We start from the raw sequence: 13,808 nt of genomic DNA, 5'->3' as shown, positions 1-13,808 counted from the left end.
TGAAGGGAGCAGAAAGGCATATTTCACCATAAAATCCTAAGTTTCGGCTCTTGGGTCTAGCCTAGAAGGAGCTGAGCGATTGGAACGAAACTTGCAGGATTAATAGCCCATTGGGAAACAACAAAACCGCGAAAAAATTAAATTTTCAATTTACAAATACAAAGAAGGCATGGGTGGCAGAACCAATAAAAATTGTCCAAATGACACAAAACTCATAAATGTTAATCTCAGTAACGCACTGAAGACAAAAATATTTTTTAAAGATTTTCTACTGCTATTTGAAGGCAACAGAGAGGGCATATTCCTCCATAAAATCCTATGGTTCGGCTCTTGGGTCTAGCCTAGAAGGAGCTGAGCGTTAGGAACGAAACTTGCAGGATTAATAGCCAATTGGGCAACAACCAAACCCCGAAAAAAATAAATTTTCAATTTGATAATACAAAGCGGGGACGGAGGGAAAAACCCTAAAAAATTGTCCAAATGGCAAAAAAATCATAAATATTAATCCGAGTAATGGACTGAAGACAAAAATAATTTTTTAAAAATTTTTACTGCTATTTGAAGGGAGCAGAGGGGGCATATTTCTCCATAAAATCCTATGGTTCGACTCTTGGGTCCAGCCTAGAAGGAGCTGAGAGACTGGAACGAAACTTGCAGGATTAATAGACCATTGGGAAACAACAAAACCGCGAAAAAATTAAATTTGCAATTTACAAATACAAAGGAGAGACGGGGAGCAAAACCAATAAAAGAATTGTCCAAATGGCACAAAACTCATAAATATTGAGTAACGTACTGAAGACAAAAATAATTTTTGAAAATTTTCTACTGCTATTTGAAGGGAGCAGAGGGAGCATATTACTCCATAAAATCCTATGGTTCGGCTCTTGGGTCTAGACTAGAAGCAGCTGAGCGATTCGAGCGAAACTTGCAGGATTAATAGCCCATTGGGCAACAACCAAACCACGAAAAAACTAAATTTTCAATTTGCAAATATAAAAGGGCGACGGGGGGCAAAACCATAAAAAATTGTCCAAATGGCACAAAAATCATAAATATTAATCAGAGTAACATACTGAAGACAAAAATAATTTCTAAAAATTTTCTACTGCTATTTGAAGGGAGCAGAGGAGGCATATTCCTCCATAAAATTTTATGGTTCGGCTCTCGGGTCTAGATTAGAATGAGTAGAGCGATTAGAACGAAACTTGCAGTATTAATAGCCCATTGGGCAACAACCAAACCGCGAAAAAATTAAAATTTCAATTTGCAAATACAAAGGAAGGACGAGGGGCAAAAGCCTAAAAAATTGCCGAAATGGCACAAAAATCACAAATATTAATCACAGTAACGTACTGAAGACAAAAATAATTTCTAAAAATTTTCTACTGCTTTTTGAGGGGAGCAGAGGGGGCATATTCCTCCATAAAATCCTATGGTTCGGCTCTTGGGTCTAGCCTAGAATGAGTAGAGCCATTAGAACGAAACTTGCAGGATTAATAGCCCATTGGGAAACAACAAACCGAAAAAAAAATTTCAATTTACAAATACAAAGAGGGCACGGGGGGCAAAACCAATAAAAGATTGTCCAAATTGCACAAAACTCATAAATATTAATCTGAGTAACGTACTGAAGACAAAAATAATTTTTAGAAATTTTCTACTGCTATTTGAAGGGAGCAGAAAGGGCATATTCCTCCATAAAATCCTATGGTTCGGCTCTTTTGTCTAGCCTAGAAAAAGCTGAGCGATTGGAACGAAACTTGCAGGATTAATAGCCCATTGAACAGCAAAAAAACCGCGAATAAACTGAAATTTCAATTTGCAAATACAAAGGGGGGACGGAGGGGAAAACCCTAAAAAGTTGTCCAAATGGCACAAAAATCATAAATATTAATGACAGTAACGTACTGAAAACAAAAATAATTTATAAAAATTTTCTACAGCTATTTGAAGGAAGCAGAGGGGACATATTGCTCCATAAAATCCTGTGGATCGGCTTTTGGGTCGAGCCCAGAAGGAGCTCTGCGATTCGAAGGAAACTTGCAAGATTAAAAGCCAATTGGGAAACAAACAAACCACGAAAAAACTAAATTTTCAATTTGCAAATATAAATAGGGACGAGGAAAACCCTAAAAATTGTCCAAATGGCACAAATATCAAAAATATTAATCAGAGTAACGGACGGAAAACAAAAATAATTTTTAAAAATTTTCTACTGCTATTTGAAGGGAGCAGAATTGACATATTCCTCCGTAAAATCCTATGGTTCGGCTCTTTGGTCTAGCCTAGAAGGAGCTGAGCTATTCGAACGAACTAGCATGATTAATATCCCATTGGGCAGCAACCAAACCGCGAAAAAACTAAATTTTCAACTTGCAAATACAAAAAGGGGATGGGGGCAAAACTCTAAAAAATTGTCCAAAAGGCACAAAACTCTTAAATATTGATCAGAGTAACGTACTGAAGACAAAAATAATTCTTAAAAATTTTCTACTACTATTTGAAGGGAGCAGAAGGGGAATATTACTCCATAAAATCCTATTGTTCGGCTCTTGGGTCTAACCTAGAAGGAGCTGAGCGGTTGGAACGAAACTTGCAGGATTATTAGCCAATTGGACACCAACAAGACCGCGAAAAAATTAAATTTTCAGTATTCAAATACAAAGGGGGGGGGGAGGGTAAAAACCTAAAAAATTGTCGAAAAGGCTCAAAACTTATAAATAATAATCAGGGTAACGTAGTGAAGATAAAAATATTTTTTAAAAATTTTCTACTCTATTTGAAGGGAGCAGAGGTTGCATATAAATCCATAAAATCCTCTGCTTCGGCTTTCGGGTCTAGCCAAAAACGAGCTGAGCTATTGTAACGAAACTTGCAGCATTAATAGGCCATTGAGCAACAAGCAAATCACGAAAAAACTAAGTTTTCAATTTGCAAATACAAAGGGGGACGGAAGGGAAAACCCTAAAAAATTGTCCAATTTCCACAAAAATCATAAATAATAATCAGAGTAACGTACTGGAGAGAAAAATATTTTTTAAAAATTTATTACTGCTATTTGAAGGGAGCAGAGAGGGCATATTCCTCCATAAAATCCTATGGTTCGGCTCTTGGGTCTAGCCAAGAACGAGCTGAGCCATTGGAAACGAAACTTGCACGATTAATAAAACATTGTGCAATAACAAACTCCGAAAAAATTAAATGTTCAATTTCCAAATACAAAGAAGGGACGGGAACCAAAACCATAAAAAATTGCCCAAAAGGCACAGAGCTCGTAAATAATAATCAGAGTAACGTACTGGAGAGAAAAATATTTTTTTAAAATTTTCTACTACTATTTAAAGGGAGCAGAGGGGGCATATTCCTCCATAAAATCCTATGGTTCGGCTCTTGGGTCTAGCCTAGAAGTAGCTGAGCGATTGGAACGAAACTTGCAGGATTAATAGCCCATTGGGCAACAACCAAACCGCAAAAAAACTAAACTTTCAATTTGCAAATACAAAGGAAAAACGGGGGGAAAAACCCTAAAAAATTGTCCAGAAGGCACAAAAATCATAAATATTAATCAGAGTAACGTACTGAAGACAAAAATGATTTTTAAAAATTTTCTACTACTATTTGTAGGGAGCAGAAGGGGCATATTTCTCCATAAAATCCTATGGTTCACTCTTGAGTCTAGCCTAGAAGGAGCTGAGCGATTGGAACGAAACTTGTAGGATTAATAGCCCATCAGGCAGGAACCAAACCGCGAAAAAACTAAATTTTCAATTTGCAAATACAAAGGGGGAATGGGGGCAAGAACAAAAAAAATGTCCAAAAGGCACAAAACTCATAAATATTAATCAGAGTAACGTACTGAAGAAAAAATAATTCTTAGAAATTTTCTACTGCTATTTGAAGGGAGCAGAGGGGGCATATTCCTCCATAAAACCCTATGGTTTGGTTCTTGGTTCTAGCCTAGAAGGAGCTCAGCAATTCGAACGAAACTTGCAGGATTAATAGCCCATTCGGCAACAAGCAAAACGCAAAAAACTAAATTTTCAATTTTCAAATACAAAAGGGGGACGGGGGGCAAAAAACAAAAAAATGGTCCAAATGGCACAAAAATCATAAATAATAATCAGAGTAAAGTACTGAAGAAAAAAATAGTTTTTAAAAATTTTCTGCTGCTATTTGAAGGGAGCAGAGGGGGCATATTCATCCATAAAATCCTATGGTTCGGCTCTTGGGTCTAGCCTAGAAGGAGCTAAGCGATTCCAACAAACCTAGCAGGATTAATAGCCCATTGAGCAACAACCAAGCAGCAAAAAAATTAAATTTTCAATTTGCAAATACAAAGGGGGGACAGGGAGCAAAACTCTTATAAATTGTCCAAATGGCACAAAGCTCATAAATATTAATCACAGTAACGTACTGAACACAAAAATGATTTTTAAAAATTTTCTACTACTATTTGTAGGGAGCAAAGGGGGCATATTTCTCCATATAATCCTATGGTTCGCTCTTGTGTCTAGCCTAGAAGGAGCTGAGCGATTCGAACGAATCTTGCAGGATTAATAGCCCATTGGGCAGCAACCAAACCGCGAAAAAACTAAATTTTCAATTTGCAAATACAAAGGGCGGAGGGGGCAAAACTTTAGAAAATTGTCCAAAAGGCACAAAACACATAAATATTAATCAGAGTAACGTACTGATGAAAAAATAATTCTTAAAAATTTTCTACTGCTATTTGAAGGGAGCAGAGGGGGCATATTTCTCCATAAAATCCTATTGTTCGACTCTTGGGTCTAGCCTAGAAGGAGCTAAGCGACTGGAACGAAACTTGCAGGATTATTAGCCGATTGGACAGCAACCAAACGGAGAAAAAATGAAATTTTCGATATTCAAATACAAAGGGGGAGGGGTAAAAACGTAAAAAATTGTCGAGAAGGCACAAAACTTATAAATAATAGGCAGGGTAACGTACTGAAGACAAAAATGTATTTAAAAATTTTCTACTTCTATTTCAAGGGAGCAGAGGTTGCATATTAATCCATAAAATCCTATGGTGCGGCTTTTGGGTCTAGCCTAGAAGGAGCTCAGCGATTGGAACGAATTTTGCAGTATTAATAGCCCATTGGGCAACAACCAAGCCACGAAATAACTAAATTTTCAATTTGCAAATATAAATAAGGACGGGGAAAAACCTTAAAAAATTGTCCAAATGGCACAGAAATCAAAAATATTAATGAGAGTAACGGACTAAAGACAAAAATAATTTTTAAAAATTTTCTACTGCTATTTGAACGGAGCAGAAGGGGCATATTCCTCCATAAAATCCTATGGTTCGGCTCTTGGGTCTAGCCTAGAATCAGTAGAGCGATTAGAACGAAACTTGCAAGCTTAAAATCCCATTGGGCAACAACCAAACCACGCAATAACTAAATTTTCAATTTGCAAATACAAATGGCGACGGAGGCCAAAACCATAAAAAATTGTCCAAATGGCACGAAAATCATAAATATTAATCAGAGTAACATACTGAAGACAAAAATAATTTCTAAAAATTTTCTACTGCTATTTGAAGGTAGCAGAGGAGGCATATTCCTCCATAAAATTTTATGATTCGGCTCTCGGGTCTAGCCTAGAATGAGTAGAGCGATTAGAACGAAACTTGCGAGTTAAAAGGCGCATTGGGCAACAACCTAACCACGAAATAACTAAATTTTCAATTTGCAAATATAAATAAGGACGGGGGAAAAACCTTAAAAAATTGTCCAAATGGCACAGAAATCAAAAATATTAATGAGAGTAACGGACTAAAGACAAAAATAATTTTTAAAAATTTTCTACTGCTATTTGAACGGAGCAGAAGGGGCATATTCCTCCATAAAATCCAATGGTTCGGCTTTTGGGTCTAGCCTAGAAGGAGCTCAGCGATTTGAACGAAACTTGCAGTATTAATAGCAGATTGGGCAACAAACAAACCGCGAAGAAACTAAATTTTCAATTTGCTAATACAATAAGGGGATGAGGGCAAAACTGAAAAATTGTCCCAAAGACACAAAACTCATAAATGTTAATCAGAGTAACGTACTGAAGAAAAAATAATTCTTAAATATTTCTTACTGCTATTTGAAGGGAGCAGAGGGGGCATATTCCTCCATAAAATCCTATGGTTCGGTTTTTGGTTCTAGCCTACAAGGAGTTCAGCGATTCGAACAAAACTTGCAATATTAATAGCCCATTGGGCAACAACCAAACCGCGAAAAAATTAAAATTTCAACTTGCAAATACAAAGGAAGGACGAGGGGCAAAACCCTAAAAAATTGCCGAAATTGCACAAAAATCACAAATATTAATCAGAGTAACGTACTGAAGACAAAAATAATTTCTAAAAATTTTCTACTGCTATCTGAAGGGAGCAGAGGGGACATATTCCTGCATAAAATCCTATGGTTCGGCTCTTGGGTGTAGCCTAGAAGCAGCTGAGCGATCCGAACGAAACTTGCAAGATTAAAAGCCCATTGGGAATAGAACAAACCACGAAAAAAGTAAATTTTCAATTTGCAAATAAAAATAGGGACGAAGAAAACCCTAAAAAAATTGTAAAAATGGCACAAAAATCAAAAAATATTAATCAGAGTAACGGACGGAAGACGAAAATAATTTTTAAAAATTTTCTACTGCTATTTGAAGGGAGCAGAGGAGGCATATTCCTCCGTAAAATCCTATGGTTCGGCTCTTGGGTCTAGATTGGAATGAGTAGAGAGATTAGAACGAAACTTGCAGGATTAATAGCCCATTGGGAAACAACAAACCCGAAAAAAATTAAATTTACAAATACAAAGAGGGCACGAGGGGCAAAACCAATAAAAGATTGTCCAAATTGCACAAAACTCATAAATATTAATCTGAGTAACGTACTGAAGACAAAAATATATTTCAGAAATTTTCTACTGCTATTTGAAGGGAGCAGAGAGGGCATATTCCTCCATAAAATAATATGGTTCGGCTCTTTTGTCTAGCCTAGAAAAAGCTGAGCGATTGGAACGAAACTTGCAGGATTAATAGCAAATTGAACAACAACCAAACCGCGAATAAACTAAAATTTCAATTTGCAAATACAAAGGGGGGACGGAGGGGAAAACCCTAAAATCTTGTCCAAATGGCACAAAAATCATAAATATTAATCACAGTAACGTACTGAAAACAAAAATAATTTCTAAAAATTTTCTACAGCTATTTGAAGGAAGCAGAGGGGACATATTCCTCCATAAAATCCTATGGTTAGGCTCTTGGGTCGAGCCCAGAAGGAGCTCTGCGATTCGAAGGAAACTTGCAGGATTAATAGCCCATTGGGCAACAACCAAAACGCGAAAAAAATAAATTTTCAATTTGTAAATAAAAAGAGAGGACGGAGGGCAAAACCCTAAACAATTGCTCTAATGGCACTAAACTCATAAATATTATTCAGAGTAACGTACTGAAGACAAAAATAATTTTTAAAAATATTCTACTGCTATTTGAAGGGAGCAGAGGGGGCATTTTCCCCCATAAAATCCTATGGTTCGGCTCTTGGGTGTAGCCTAGAAGCAGCTGAGCGATTTGAACGAAACTTGCAAGATTAAAAGCCAATTGGGAAACAAACAAACCACGAAAAAACTAAATTTTCAATTTGCAAATATAAATAGGGACGAGGAAAACCCTAAAAAATTGTCCAAATGGCACAAATATCAAAAATATTAATCAGAGTAACGGACGGAAGACAAAAATAATTTTTAAAAATTTTCTACTGCTATTTGAAGGGAGCAGAATTGACATATTCCTCCGTAAAATGCCCCATCCCCCCTTTGTATTTGCAAATTGAAAATTTAGTTTTTTCGCGGTTTGGTTCCTGCCCGATGGGCTATTAATCCTGCAAGTTTCGTTCCAATCGCTCAGCTCCTTCTAGGCTAGACTCAAGAGTGAACCATAGGATTTTATGGAGAAATATGCCCCCTCTGCTCCCTTTAAATAGTAGTAGAAAATTTAAAAAAAAATATTTTTCTCTTCAGTACGTTACTCTGATTATTATTTACGAGCTCTGTGCCTTTTGGGCAATTTTTTTATGATTTTGGTTCCCGTCCCTTCTTTGTATTTGGAAATTGAACATTTAATTTTTTCGGAGTTTGGTTATTGCACAATGTGTTATTAATCGTGCAAGTTTCGTTCCAATGGCTCAGCTCGTTCTTGGCTAGACCCAAGAGCCGAACCATAGGATTTTATGGAGGAATATGCCCTCTCTGCTCCCTTCAAATGACAGTAATAAATTTTTAAAAAATATTTTTCTCTCCAGTACGTTACTCTGATTATTATTTATGATTTTTGTGGAAATTGGACAATTTTTTAGGGTTTTCCCTTCCGTCCCCCTTTGTATTTGCAAATTGAAAACTTAGTTTTTTCGGGATTTGCTTGTTGCTCAATGGTCTATTAATGCTGCAAGTTTCGTTACAATAGCTCAGCTCGTTTTTGGCTAGACCCGAAAGCCGAAGCAGAGGATTTTATGGATTTATATGCAACCTCTGCTCCCTTCAAATAGCAGTAGAAATTTTTTTAAAAATATTTTTGTCTTCAGTACGTTACCCTGATTATTATTTATAAGTTTTGTGCTTTTTCGACAATTTTTTAGGTTTTCACCCTCCCCCCCCTTTGTATTTGAATACTGAAAATTTAATTTTTTCGCGGTCTTGTTGGTGTCCAATTGGCTAATAATCCTGCAAGTTTCGTTCCAATCGCTCAGCTCCTTCTAGGCTAGACCCAAGAGCCGAACAATAGGATTTTATGGAGAAATATTCCCCTTCTGCTCCCTTCAAATAGTAGTAGAAAATTTTTAAGAATTATTTTTGTCTTCAGTACGTTACTCTGATCAATATTTAAGAGTTTTGTGCCTTTTGGACAATTTTTTAGAGTTTTGCCCCCATCCCCTTTTTGTATTTGCAAGTTGAAAATTTAGTTTTTTCGCGGTTTGGTTGCTGCCCAATGGGCTATTAATCATGCTAGTTCGTTCGAATAGCTCAGCTCCTTCTAAGCTAGACCAAAGAGCCGAACCATAGGATTTTACGGAGGAATATGTCAATTCTGCTCCCTTCAAATAGCAGTAGAAAATTTTCAAAAATTATTTTTGTCTTCCGTCCGTTACTCTGATTAATATTTTTGATATTTGTGCCATTTGGACAATTTTTTAGGGTTTTCCTCATCCCTATTTATATTTGCAAATTCAAAATTTAGTTTTTTCGTGGTTTGTTTGTTTCCCAATTGGCTTTTAATCTTGCAAGTTTCGTTCGAATCGCTCAGCTGCTTCTAGGCTACACCCAAGAGCCGAACCATAGGATTTTATGGAGGAATATGCCCCCTCTGCTCCCTTCAAATAGCAGTAGAATATTTTTAAAAATTATTTTTGTCTTCAGTACGTTACATTGATTAATATTTATGAGTGTAGTGCCATTTGAGCAACTGTTTAGGGTTTTGCCCTCCGTTCTCCCTTTGTATTTGCAAATTGAAAATTTATTTTTTTCGCGTTTTGGTTGTTGCCCAATGGGCTATTAATCCTGCAAGTTTCCTTCGAATCGCAGAGCTCCTTCTGGGCTCGACCCAAGAGCCGAACCATAGGATTTTATGGAGCAATATGTCCTCTCTGCTTCCTTCAAATAGCTGTAGAAAATTTTTAGAAATTATTTTTGTTTTCAGTACGTTACTGTGATTAATATTTATGATTTTTGTGCCAATTGGACAACTTTTTAGGGTTTTCCCCTCCGTCCCCCCTTTGTATTTGCAAATTGAAATTTTAGTTTATTCGCGGTTTGGTTGTTGTTCAATGGGCTATTAATCCTGCAAGTTTCGTTCCAATCGCTCAGCTTTTTCTAGGCTAGACCCAAGAGCCGAACCATAGGAATTTATGGAGGAATATGCCCTCTCTGATCCCTTCAAATAGCAGTAGAAAATTTCTGAAAATTATTTTTGTCTTCAGTACGTTACTCAATATTTATGAGTTTTGTGCCATTTGGACAATTCTTTTATTGGTTTTGCTCCCCGTCTCCCCTTTGTATTTGTAAATTGAAATTTTTTTTTTCGGTTTGTTGTTTCCCAATGAGCTATTAATCCTGCAAGTTTCGTTTTAATCGCTCTACTCATTCTAGGGTAGACCCAAAAGCCGAACCATAGGATTTTACAGAGGAATATGCCAATTCTGCTCCCTTCAAATAGCAGTAGAACATTTTTAAAAATTATTTTCGTCTTCCGTCCGTTACTCTGATTAATATTTTTTGATTTTTTTGCCATTTGGACAATTTTTTTAGGGTTTTCCTCGTCCCTATTTTTATTTGCAAATTGAAAATTTACTTTTTTCGTGGTTTGTTTTATTCCCAATGGGCTTTTAATCTTGCAAGTTTCGTTCGAATCGCTCAGCTGCTTCTAGGCTACACCCAAGAGCCGAACCATAGGATTTTATGGAGGAATATATCCCCTCTGCTCCCTTCAAAAAGCAGTAGAAAATTTTTAGAAATTATTTTTGTCTTCAATACGTTACTCTGATTAATATTTGTGATTTTTGTGCCATTTCGGCAATTTTTTAGGGTTTTGCCCCTCGTCCTTCCTTTGTATTTGCAAATTGAAATTTTAATTTTTTCGCGGTTTGGTTGTTGCCCAATGGGCTATTAATACTGCAAGTTACGTTCCAATCGCTGAGCTCCTTCTAGGCTAGACCCAAGGACCGAACCATAGGATTTTATGGAGGAATATGAACCTTCTGCTCCGTTCAAATAGCAGTAGAACATTTTTAAAAATTATTTTTTCTTTAGTTCGTTACTCTAATTAATATTTTTGATTTCTGTGCCATTTGGACAATTTTTTAAGGTTTTTCCCCGTCCCTATTTATATTTGCAAATTGAAAATATAGTTATTTCGTGGTTTGGTTGTTGCCCAATGGGCTTTTAATCTTGCAAGTTTCGTTCTAATCGCTCTACTCATTCTAATCTAGGCCCGAGAGCCGAACCATAAAATTTTATGGAGGAATATGCCTCCTCTGCTCCCTTCAAATAGCAGTAGAAAATTTTTAGAAATTATTTTTGTCTTCAGTATGTTACTCTGATTAACATTTATGATTTTTGTGCCATTTAGACAATTTTTTAGGGTTTTGCCCCCCTTCGCCCTTTTATATTTGCAAATTGAAAATTTAGTTTTTTCGTGGTTTGGTTGTTGCCCAATGGGCTATTAATCCAGCAAGTTTCGCTCGAATCGCTCAGCTGCTGCTAGGCTAGACTCAAGAGCCGAACCATAGGATTTTATGGAGTAATATGCCCCCTCTGCTCCCTTGAAATAGCAGTAGAAAATTTTCAAAAATTATTTTTGTCTTCAGTACGTTACTCAATATTTATGAGTTTTGTGCCATTTGGACAATTCTTTTATTGGTTTTGCTCCCCGTCTCCCCTTTGTATTTGTAAATTGAAAATTTAATTTTTTCGCGGTTTTGTTGTTTCCCAATGGTCTATTAATCCTGCAAGTTTCGTTCCAGTCGCTCAGCTCCTTCTAGGCTGGACCCAAGAGTCGAACCATAGGATTTTATGGAGAAATATGCCCCCTCTGCTCAATTCAAATAGCAGTATAAATTTTTAAAAAAATATTTTTGTCTTCAGTCCATTACTCGGATTAATATTTATGATTTTTTTGCCATTTGGACAATTTTTTAGGGTTTTTCCCTCCGTCCCAGATTTGTATTTGCAAATTGAAAATTTATTTTTTTCGGGGTTTGGTTGTTGCCCAATGGGCTATTAATCCTGCAAGTTTCGTTCCAAACGCTCAGCTCCTTCTAGGCTAGACCCAAGAGCCGAACCATAGGATTTTATGGAGGAATATGCCCTCTCTGTTGCCTTCAAATAGCAGTAGAAAATCTTTTAAAAAATATTTTTGTCTTCAGTGAGTTACTGAAATTAACATTTATGAGTTTTGTGTCATTTGGACAATTTTTATTGGTTTTGCCACCCATGCCTTCTTTGTATTTGTAAATTGAAGATTTAATTTTTTCGTGGTTTTGTTGTTTCCCAATGGGCTATTAATCCTGCAAGTTTCGTTCCAATCGCTCAGCTCCTTCTAGGCTAGACCCAAGAGCTGAAACTTAGGATTTTATGGTGCAATATGCCTTTCCGCTCCCTTCAAATAGCAGTAAATAATTTTTAAAAATAATTTTTGTCTTCAGTCCGTTACTCTGATTAACATTTATAATTTTTGTGCCATTTGGACAATTTTTTAGGGTTTCCCTCCCGTCCCTATTGATATTTGCAAATTGAAAATTTAGTTTTTTCGTGGTTTGGTTGTTGCCCAATGGGCTATTAATCCTGCAAGTCTCGCTCGAATCGCTCAGCTGCTTCTAGGCTAGACCCAAGAGCCGAACCATAGGATTTTATGGAGTAATATGCTCCCTCTGCTCCCTTCAAATAGCAGTAGAAAATTTTCAAAAATTATTTTTGTCTTCAGTACGTTACTCAATATTTATTAGTTTTTTGCCATTTGGACAATTCTTTTATTGGTTTTGCTCCCCGTCTCCCCTTTGTACTTGTAAATTGAAAATTTAATTTTTTCGCGGTTTATTGTTTCCCAATGGGCTATTAATCCTGCAAGTTTCGTTCCAATCGCTCAGCTCCTTTTAGGCTGGACCCAAGAGCCGAACCATAGGATTTTATGGAGAAATATGCCCGCTCTGCTCCCTTCAAATAGCAGTATAAATTTTTAAAAAATTATTTTTGTCTTCAGTCCATTACTCTGATTAATATTTATGATTTTTTTGCCATTTGGACAATTTTTTTTAGGGGTTTTCCCTCCGTCCCCGCTTTGTATTTGCAAATTGAAAATTTAGTTATTGCGTGGTTTGGTTGTTGCCCAATGGGCTATTAATCCTGCAAGTTTCGTTCCAATCGCTTAGCCCCTTCTAGGCTAGACCCAACAGCCGAACCATAGGATTTTATGGGGGAATATGCCCCATCTGCTTCTTTTAAATAGTAGTAGAAAATTTTTAAAAATTATTTTTTCTTTTCAGTACGTTAGTCTGATTATTATTTATGATTTTTGTGCCAATTGGACAATTTTTTAGGGTTTTCCCCCCGTTAGTCCTTTGTATTTGCAAATTGAAATTTTAATTTATTCGCGGTTTGGTTGTTGTTCAATGGTTTATTAATCCTGCAAGTTTCGTTCCAATCGCTCAGCTCCTTTTAGGCTAGACCCAAGAGCCGAATCATAGGATTTCATGGAGGAATATGCCCTCTCTGCTCCCTTCAAATAGCAGTAGAAAATTTCTGAAAATTATTTTTGCCTTCAGTACGTTACTCAGATTAATATTTATGAGTTTTGTGCAATTTGGACAATCTTTTATTGGTTTTGCCCCTCGTGCCCTCTTTGTATTTGTAAATTGAAAATTTTTTTTTGCGGTTTCTTGTTTCCCAATGGGCTATTAATCCTGCAAGTTTCGTTCCAATCGCTCTACTCATTCTAGGCTAGACCCAAGAGCCGAACAATAGGATTTTACGGAGGAATATGCCAATTCTGCTGCCTTCAAATAGCAGTAGAAAATTTTTAGAAATTATTTTTGTCTTCAGTATGTTACTCTGATTAATATTTTTGATTTTTTTGCCATTTGGACAATTCTTTAGGGTTTTCCTCGTCCGTATTTATATTTGCAAATTGAAAATTTAGTTTTTTCGTGGTTTGTTTGTATCCCAATGGGCTATTAATCCTGCAAGTTTCGTTCCAATCGCTCAGCTCCTTCTAGGCTGGACCCGAGAGCCGAACCATAGGAT

Source organism: Thermobia domestica, chromosome 14 (genome assembly GCF_964235325.1).
Source record: "Thermobia domestica chromosome 14, izTheDome1.hap1.1, whole genome shotgun sequence".
NCBI classification, from domain to species: Eukaryota; Metazoa; Arthropoda; class Insecta; order Zygentoma; family Lepismatidae; genus Thermobia; species Thermobia domestica.
The sequence above is the reverse complement of the archived record's forward strand: the minus strand, read 5'-3'. Positions refer to the sequence as shown.